This window comes from Dipodomys ordii, unplaced genomic scaffold, assembly GCF_000151885.1.
Source record: "Dipodomys ordii isolate 6190 unplaced genomic scaffold, Dord_2.0 Scaffold219, whole genome shotgun sequence".
Classification (NCBI taxonomy): Eukaryota; Metazoa; Chordata; class Mammalia; order Rodentia; family Heteromyidae; genus Dipodomys; species Dipodomys ordii.
In genome coordinates, this window is record NW_012267435.1 from 574,305 (window position 1) to 584,648 (window position 10,344).

Below are 10,344 nucleotides of genomic sequence, written 5' to 3' on the forward strand. Positions count from 1 at the left end.
GGATAGAGAGCCTGAACAATACCAGTGGAAAATAGATATTTGTAATGTAAATGTGATGGAATAGAGGTGTGAAGTTGCCATGGAAATGGGGAGATATTCTTCCCTGGAAAGACAAGGAATGCATTAAGAAGGAAGTGCTTTTTTGTGTGTGCTGAAGTTTTGATGAATAAATAAGAATTTGCTGAACAGATAAACTGGTGAATTAACATTATAGAGGCAACAGTGTGATCAAAGTGAATGGAAAATTTGGGGCAATGACATCTACTTTGCTACTTTAGGGCCTAGAGTGACAGTGAAAAAGGTAGTCGAAAGGCCATTTTTGTAATGTGCTTGTAGGCACTGGGGAACTAAGGCAAGTGATATATTGTGAAAAAACAAACCCTCAAGAATAATAAAGGTTTAAGTTTTTGTTTTTTTTAACTTCCAAATTCATATTTTCTATGCAAATAACTGCTTTAACAAGTTTAAGCACACAGCCTTTTTGCCTTCTGTGTTAGCATATTGTCAAGTGTATACTGAAATCTAGAAAATAGATTTTAAGTAACTATTTAGTTGCAAAACCTTTAATAACTGAAGTACAAAAAAGTCTGTTATATTAAAGCAGTTAATGCAACCAACTTGTAAAATAGCTGAAAGTTGGCATTTTAGTCACTTGTAACAGCTGATACTAAACTTTGCATAGTTTAACTTACAAAAGCAGCATGTTCAAATAAAGCTCTTTCAAAAAATAATGGCAAAGACTACTTTTGTATCATAGTGTTTCTGACCATATTGACAGAATACTTTGAAATCAGTGAAGTATTCTGGCTATACGTTGTTAATATATGCTTGCCAGTTTTCCAAAATTAACTGTTGTTAAGTTCTAAAATTAATGTTTAAAATGAACAAAACTCAACTGGGCACCCTATGACTCACATCTGTAATCCTAGCTACTCAGGAAGATGAAATCTAAGGATCACAGTTCAAAGACAGCCAAGGTAGGAAATTTTGTGAGACTCTTTATCTCCAATTAGCCACCAGAAAACTCAGAGTGGCACTGTGGCTCAAAGTGGAGTGAAAAAGCTCATGGACAGTGCCCAAGCCCTGAGTTCAAGCCCCACAACTAGCTCAAGGCTAGTGCTCTACCACTTGACCACAACCCCACTTCTAGTTTTTTGCTGGTTAATTCGAGATACGAGTTTCAAGGACTTTCCTGACCCTGCTGCCTTTGAACCATGATCCTCAGATCTCAGCATCCTGATTAGTAGCTTAGGATCTATGTTTGTGTGTGTGTGAGTGTGTGTGTGTTTGCGCGCACGGGTGCGTGCGGGTGCGTGCGTGCTTGTGTGTGTGCACGCTCACCAGTCCTAGGGCTTGAACGCAAGGCCTGGATGTAGGCCCTGAGCTTTTTTCTTTTTTTGCTCGAAGCTAGTGCTCTACCACTTGAGCCACAGTTCCACTTCCCACTTTTTTGGGGTTAACTGGAGATGAGAGTCTCATAGACTTTGCTACGTAGGCCAGCTTTGAACCATGATCTCTAGATCTCAGCCTACTAAGAAGTTAAGGTTACAGAAGTGAGCCACTGGTGCCTGGTTAAGAAAATCTACTTTTTAAAATATTATTGTTGCTGTCAAATATGCTTTAAAACTGGTTCTAGTATCCCATATTGTAATCCTAACTACTTAGGAAGCTGAGATCTTAGAATCAAGGTTCAAAGCCAGCCCCAACAGAAAAGACTGAGACTCTTTACCTCCCATTAACCAGTAAAGTCAGAAGTGTCCCTGAGATTTTTTGCTCAAGACTAATGGTCTACCACTTGAGCCACTCAACTTCTGGCTTTTTGCTAGTTTAATTGGAGATAAGAGTCTCATGGACTTTTTTGCCCTAGTAGGCTTTGAACCAAATCCTGAGATCTCAGCCTCAGTAGGTAGCATTAAAGGCATGAGTAACCAACACCTGGCCACTGAGAGTTTTTGTTTTTTTACAAAAGAGTAACGAATGTATATTTAAAACTTAGAGCTCAGAGCTCAGTTCATCAGCTTCCCATACCATTATTTCTTCCTGCTTCTCTCTTCACCTGCCTTAGAGATTATAAAGACAGCAAGCAGCTGGACTCTCCCAATTTAGGATAAGGGGCTCTAAATGATTGAATAATAAAATCAGCAGTTGTTTGAACTCACCTTTTACCAAGCCAACATACAGTGATTTATTTTGGATAAAATGCTCTTATTTAGTTTAACAGTGATTTGTCTGATGCCTTAGAAAGATTAAATCATTCCAGAAAACAGTGAGAAATGAATTAATGTTTCCTTCCTTAGGAGTCATCTGATTGATCAAGATGCACTGTACACAGAAACCCCTTTGTACAACTGCTTACAGATAATTTTAAAAATTAATAAAAAGAATTACCTCATGGAGACTAGAGCTGGATGTTTGAGGGAGAGGAGCATACACATGCCCTAGACCTGGTCAACACTAAGGGCTCTTCTTTTACGGCCAAGAGCAAGTTGTTTGAAAGCTTTTTCCTCCTCACTTCTAAAATAGAAATAATATTAACTTAAAGGATTGTTATAGCTGGGCACAGGTGTCTTAAGCTTGTAACTCTAGCTACTCAGGAAGCTGAGATCTGAGGGTCATGGTTTCAAGCCAGCTCCACCAGGAAAGTCCATGAGACTCTTCAATTAAGCACCCAAAAAGCCAGAGGTGGAGTTATGGCTCAAGTGGTAGACTACTAGCCTTGAGCAAAAAGCTCAGGGCAAAGGAGAGGGTAAGGATGTTCGACAAGAAATGTACTCATTACTCTATGCATGTAACTAACCCCTCTGTACAGCATCTTTACAATAAAATTAAAAAAAACCCTTAGGGACAGTGCCCAGACCCCGAGTTCAAGCCCCAGGAGCAGCGCACGGGCGCGCGCGCGCACACACACACATATTGCTATGAAAATTAGAGAAGTTATGTAAAAAGTGCTTACTGGTCAGCTCATTGGGCTTTGATAGAGGTGAACTATAGGACCCATGGGTGGAGATGGGAGATAGGGACTGGGAGAGAATAGGGAACAGAAGACACTTTACGAAAGGAGATGTCATTACCTTGACGCGTGTAATACCTAGGTACATCACCTCTATAATAACAATAAAGTAAATTAATAAAAAAATTTAAGTGCATATTGATGCAGATGCCTGTGGGTCACCCCTAATTAATCCTAGCTAATCAAGAGGCTGAAATCTGAGTGTCATGGTTTGAATCCAGTTCAGGCAAGGAAAGTCTGTGACTCTTATCTGAATCTCTTGAGTAACTAGCATCACAGGCGTGAGCCACCAGCACTCAGCTTGAGTTCTAAACAAACTTTTGGGTGATAATCTTTCTCTCTTTCTTTCTCGTTCTTTCTTTCTCTTTCTCCCCCCTCCTCTTTCTCTTTCTTTCTTTCTCTCCCCTTCACTCTCTTCTTCCCTTCCTTCCTTCTCCTTCCTTCCTCCCTCCCTCTCTCCCCCCTCTTTCCTTCCTTCCTTCCTTCTCTTTCTCTTTCTCTCTTCCTCTCTTTCATCTGTCCTGGGGCTGAAACACTGGGCCTAGGCACTGTCACTGAGCTGTCCCCACCAGTTGAACCACAGCTTCACTTCTAGCTTTTTGTGGTTAATTGGCGATAAAAGTCTCATGGACTTTTCTGCCCAGGCTTCCTTCAAACCATGATCCTCAGATCTCAGCCTCCTGAGTAGCTAGGTTTACAGTGGTGGGTGCCTGGCTAAAAATCATTTTTTAAAAGATAAATGTTATTTTAGAAATATTACCACCCAGGACAGGTGCCAGTGGCTCACTCCTGTAATCCTAGCTACTCAGGAGGCTGAGATTTGAATGTCATGGTTTGAAGCAAATCCGGGCAAGGAAAATCTGTGAGACTCTTTTCTCCAATTAACCACCAGAAAACCAGAAGTGGTGCTGTGGCTGAAAGTGGTAGAGTGCTAGCCTTGAGAAAAAGAGCTCAGAGACATTGCTTAGGTCCTGAGTTCATGCCCCATGACTGACAAAAATATTTTTTTCAGAAAATATAAAATCATTATTCTCCTGAGAATTCAAAAATGAATTGTTTTGTTGAATGAAGAACAACATATAACCAATTCAAAGAAAAAGTCAAAACAGTACAGATTTTGTATGTATTAAAAGTGATTTTCCAAATGGGGAGGGGAAATCTAAACTACATTAGAAACTGGAAGGCACAATTTATTTTGTATTTCTCTGTTACCCACAATACACCGAGTTCCAAAATAAAGACATTGAACATCAAACAATGCTGGATTCTGACCACCTCAGAGACCTACTATAATCAATGACTAATTTTTATTTAAATACAAAATATGCCTCTATTATAGTCGTTCCTCCCCTTTGATCAGAAATAGTCACAAGGAAAGTATATTCTTGCTCATGAAATAGGACTTGTCTCATTAAATTTACCCTGATTGTTTGCAGAGTTGCTACAAGATCTTAAGTTTGATTTTTTGGGAAGTTTTTTTTTAATAAGGAATTTCAGGTGGGACACACAGGTTTCTTGAACTTAGAAAATCAAATGAATAAATCACTATCAGGTTGGGAATACATGTTGGGAAACTCTTCTCATGATCCCCTAAATATCCTTAGTCTCCTGGAACTGCTGGGCAATACCTTCTGTATCTACTTGAATGGTTGGCTATCCTGTATGCCAGACTGGTATTCCCAAAAGTGTCATAAACAATGATTTTATAAAGACAACCTTCAATCTCTTAAAAATGTCTTGTCATGTATGACTAAATAAGCATCATTTTCAAACATAACATTCCAGTTGAAATCTTACTATTTCCATTTATCTCCTATTAACACAAGGACAGATGCTTATTGACTTATTTTGTTTTGGGGGAGCTTGAACTTAGGACCTGGCCAGCACTCTACCACTTGAGCCACAGCTCCATTTCTGGCTTTTTAGTGGTTAATTGGAGAATCTCCTGGACTTTCTTGTCTCCACTGAGTTGGAACCATGATCCTCAGATCTTGGCTTCCGGAGTTGTTAGGATTACAGGCCTGGGCTACTGGCTTCGAAATGACTTTTAATATGTAAATAGTTACATTACCATGAAAATAAGCATATTTAGAGCTCCCAAGCTCTGGAGGAGTCAGGTAAGGAGAAATATGTCACAAAAAACGTTTTTATTTCTGAGAAGATGGCTGAATAGATGTGGAGCACTGTCTTCCTCCTCCATCAAGAAGAGCAGGTGTGTAGCAGGTATGTAGAAATATTTTGAAGTGAGTCATCATGAGAGGACACTGGGAAACAGCAAGAGGTTTGACTGTCTTCTTAAGAACAGGTCAGGGGCTGGGAAGGTGGCTCAGTAGTAGAGCGCTTGCCTTGCATGCATGAGACCCTGGGTTTGATTCCTCAGCACCACATAAGCAGGAAAAGAAAAGCAGGAAGTGGTGCTGTGGCTCAAGTGGTGGAGTGCTATCCTTGAGCTGAAGAGCTGAGGGACAGCGCCCAGGCCCAGAGTTCAGGCCCACGACTGGACCCCCCCCAAAAAAAAGAACAGGTCAGCATCTGCCACCTGAGCCTCATAGCTGGAGGAGAAGGAGACTGATTTGCTGGGGTATGAGTTAAAAAAAAAGTCCCCAGGAAACTGTCCCAGCATGGATGCTGGTGATCCTACACAATGGAAAGTTTCATGTTCCTCATAAGCTTGCAGCCCACCTTAAAACAACAATAAAGAAAAATAACAACCCTGAGATATAGCTAGGTGCTGGTGACTCATTCATGTAACTCTAGCTACTCTGAAGGCTGAGATTTGAGTATTACAGTTCAAAACCAACTGGGGCAGGGAAGTCCATGAAACTCATCAACAATTAACCAGCAAAAGAACTAGAAGTGGAGCTGTAGTTCAAGCAGTAGAGTGCTAGCCTTCAACAAACAAGCTTAGGGAAAGTGCCCACGCCCTGAGATCAATCCTCAGGACCTACACACACACACACACACACACACACACACAGAAATCTACATCATCTCTCAGTGAGCCTCTCACAGGGCTCTAGCTCAGAGCCAACTCCAAGCAGGAGATACTATATGAATTCTTATTGCTCTGCATATTGGATATCCCTACATATTCCCACTTCTGGGAAACCACAGACATTTCACTGAATTGGTTCATGGGGTAGTTATCTGGTGAACCTAACTTGATCTAGCAGAATGCCAGACCCAAATGCATTCAGTTTCCTGTACTGTAGGCAATGCCCTTAGGACATAGAGAGGATGGGGAAGTATCAAACCCCTTTAATTTTGAAAATTAGAGAACTTGCCCTTTGACATTAAGGGTATGGCCAGCCATTTGTGGAATCATACAAAGTGTCTGGTCTAAAAGCAGATGACCACAGGGCTCCTATTACTGCTTCCCTCAAGCCATAATTAGGTACCTTTAACTGACCAGGTTCCTGATTGCCACTGCTGCTTACCCACAGAGGCATGCTGAGGGGGTACAAGCAGCTCCATGGTTCCAGTCTCCGCCCTGCCACCAAGTCCACCAGGATAAGAAGTATTGAAAGGACCATTTCTTAGTTCTAGCCCTAGTCTTTGCTCCTGAGTGTGCAGGAGTGTTTCCCAAAGAAATAAGAAATAAATAAAATAAAAGGCAGGATCCTGAAGCTCTCTAGCCTCTAGGTGAGCATGGCCAAAGAGGAATCAAGAGAAACATGGTCCAATTCTGGCCACATTATCGCATTCTTGAGTACATGTGATAGCTGGAGAGTCGGGAAAATGGCTCCAGGAGCTATCCTGCACCTGGACACACAGAATCAAACAAGACTTAGAGGAAATGTTACTAGCTGCTGTATTATTCTGAAGCATTCGCTGCCACTGAAGTGGCAGAAGGATCATCATGGTTCCTGCTGGACCCCTGCCAATACATTTCCTACTGATGCTCCACCACACAACTTGTCTGACCATACACTGTATTAAGGATTGAGTGTGAATGCCACAGAGCATGTGCTGAGATTTCTACCACTGCCTTTCCAATGTAGCACCCATTTATCCACCACGGATTAGTTGGCAGAAAAGATCATAATAGGGGCTGGGAAGGTGGCTCAGTGGTAGAGCACTTGCCTTGCATGCATGAGGCCCTGGGTTTGATTCCTCAGCACCACATAAAGACAAAAGCTGGAAGTGGCACTGTGGCTCAAGTGGTAGAGTGTTGGCCTTGAGCTGAAGAGCTGAGGGACAGTGCCCAGGCCCAGAGTTCAGGACCCACGGCCGGACCCAAAAAAAAAACATAATGAGTCTACCAGAAGACATATTTAATAAAGAAATTTTGTGAAATTGTAGGATAATAAATCAACATACAAAAATGTGTAGCTTTTCTATGTTCGAAAGATGAAGTAATTGAGAAAGAAATCAGGAAATCAATCTCACACATGAACTCCATTCTCCAAATAAAATACTGAGAAATGAGCCTAACCAAGTGGGTGAAAGACAACTACTACAAAAACTATAGAATATTCAGGAAAGAAATACTAGAAGATGAAAGGAATTTCATGTTCATGGATTGGGAAACTTAAAACTGTTAAAATAGCATTAAAATGAAAATCAACTAGAGATCCAATACACTCCCTATTAAAATACCACTGTCAAGAAAAAGATCCTAAAATTCATATGGAAGTACTAAAAACCCTGGATAGACCAAAGACCAATGGAATAGAATAGAGGACTCAGAAATAAACCTATGTAAAAGTGCCAAAAATATATTCTGGAAAAAAATAGCCTCTTCAATAAATGGTTCTGGGGAAATTGGATATCCACATGATTGCAGAAGATTGAAACTAGACTCCAATCTCACCCTATACAAAAATCAACTGAAAATTTAACAAAGATCTTAATGAGTAACCTATGCAAATAAGACTTAGAGGAAATTTGATAATATAAAGTATACCATAAAAACAGAATGATGAAAAGAAAGAAAAATAGGAACAATATAGAAAAGAGAAAATATAAGATCAACTTAGTAAATACAGAAAAGATATTTGATAAAATTCAACATCCCTTCATGCTGAAGCCCTGAACAAATTAGATAAATAAAGATCATACCAGCCAGGCATTGGTGGCTAACACCTGTAATCCTAGCTACTCAGGAGACTGAGATCTAAGAATCCGAGGTCAAAGCCAGCCCAGGCAGACAAGTCAAGGAGATTCGTATTCCCAATTAACCAGCTAAAAGATAAAAGTGGAGATGTGGTTCAAGTGATAGAGTGCCAGTTTTAAGCAAAACAGCTGAAGAGGAGTATGAGATCCTGAATTCAAGCCCCACTACCAGACCTACTACCACTACCACACACACACACATACAGGTTCATAGCTCAACATAATAAGGGTTATATGTGATAAACCCATAGCCAATATCACACCAAATGGGAAAAAGTTGAAGGCACTTCCTCTACGATTAGGTACAAGACAAGAATGTCCACTGTCACTGGTCTTACTCAATATATACATTTTAACCAGAGTAATTAGGCAAAATAGAGAAAAGGTATAGGAATAGGAAGTTAGGAATGCAAAATGTAACTGCATTCAGATGATATGATTCTATATCTAGAAAAACTTAAACCAAAAGATTATACTAAAAGATATTGGAACTGATAAATGATTTGTGAAGTAGTAGGTTACAAAATCAATATGCAAAAACTACTTATTATATACACCAATGATGGATTTGCTGAGAAGGAGATTATGAAAGCAATCAGACTCACAATATCCATTAAAAATGCTGAGAAGTAAACTTAACAACCAGGGAACTGAAAGACTTCTACAATGAATATTACAAAATTCTGATTGTGCTGGTTAATCTTGATTGTAAACTTGATTTGATTAAGAAATGCCTAGATTAGTAAAGCACACATCTGAATATGTCTGTGAAGGCACAGAGCAATGAAAAGGTCAATTTTAAAATTCATATGGAAGCACAAAAACCATAAGTAAAAATTATGATCAAAAATAAATACAAAATATGAAAAACCAGAGGCACTATAATGTCTGATTTCAAGACATATTACAGAACCACAGTGACCTAAACAGCATAGTATTGACATAAAAACAGACCCATAGACTATTGATGAAGAGATTCCAGAAATAAATGCACGCTTCTATAGCCTATATATTCCCAACAAAGTCACCCAAAACATATATGGGAGAAAGACAGCCTCCTCAATAAGAGCCACTCAGAATATTCCATATTAAGATACAGAAGATTGAAATTTGCCCCTATCTCTCACCCAAAGTCACAAAATTCAGGCAAAAATCTATCAAAGATCCAAAAATGAGACCATTAGAAGAAAATACTTCCAGGGAACACTTTAAGGCCTTAATACAGGCAATGTAAGAAAACCAAAACAAAACTACATTATAATCAACTAACAAGTTTTACATGACAAAGAAAACAATCAATCGGATAAAGATATCTATAGAAAGGTAGAAAAATTCCAGCTATTCATCTGACAGAGGGGTTAATATCTGGAATTTAAAAAATACTTAAAAACAAAAACAAGTAATTCAATTAAAAATGGGCAAATGATCTGAATAAAATAGAGAACAAATTTTAAAAACTAGATGAACATCACAGACACTAGATCAACAAGAGGCAAGCATAGAGTGTATTTGGAACACTGTTTAATAAATCATAAATTAGGACACAAAATAGGTCTTAATAAATTTAAAGAAGTTGAAATTCTGAAGTTTTTTTTATGGTCATAATGGATTGCAACTAAATACTACCAGAAGGACAACCAGGAAAGTCACGAATAATTGGGAATTAAACATCCTTGCCTTAAATAATAAGTGAGTCAAAGAAGAAATCACAAAAAGAAAATTTAAAAATATCTATACAAAGGAGGATGGGAAGGGATGGGAAGGGGAAACAAAGGATGAGGCTACAATGCTTGATAAGAAATGTACTCATTATCTTGCCCGTGTAATTGTAACCTCTCTGTACAGTATTTTCACAATAAAACATTACAGGATGGAATAGGAGAAACCCTAGGTCTCCTTGGCTCAGGCCGAAATTTTTTGAATAGAGACCCGGAAACACAACAAAGCAAAGAAAGGTTGGACAAATGGGATTGCATAAAGTTGCAGAGCTTCTGCAGGGCAAATGACATAGCTAGCAAGATCAATAGAAAGCCCACGGCTTGGGAGAAAATCTTTACTAGCCATACAACGGACAAGGGTCTCATATCTAAAATATACTTGGAACTCAAAAAATTAAACCCCCCAACAACAAATCCGCAAAGAAACAACTGCCCAATAAATAAGTGGGCGAAAGACTTAAAGAGAAACTTCTCTGAAGAAGAAAGAAGGATGGCCAATAG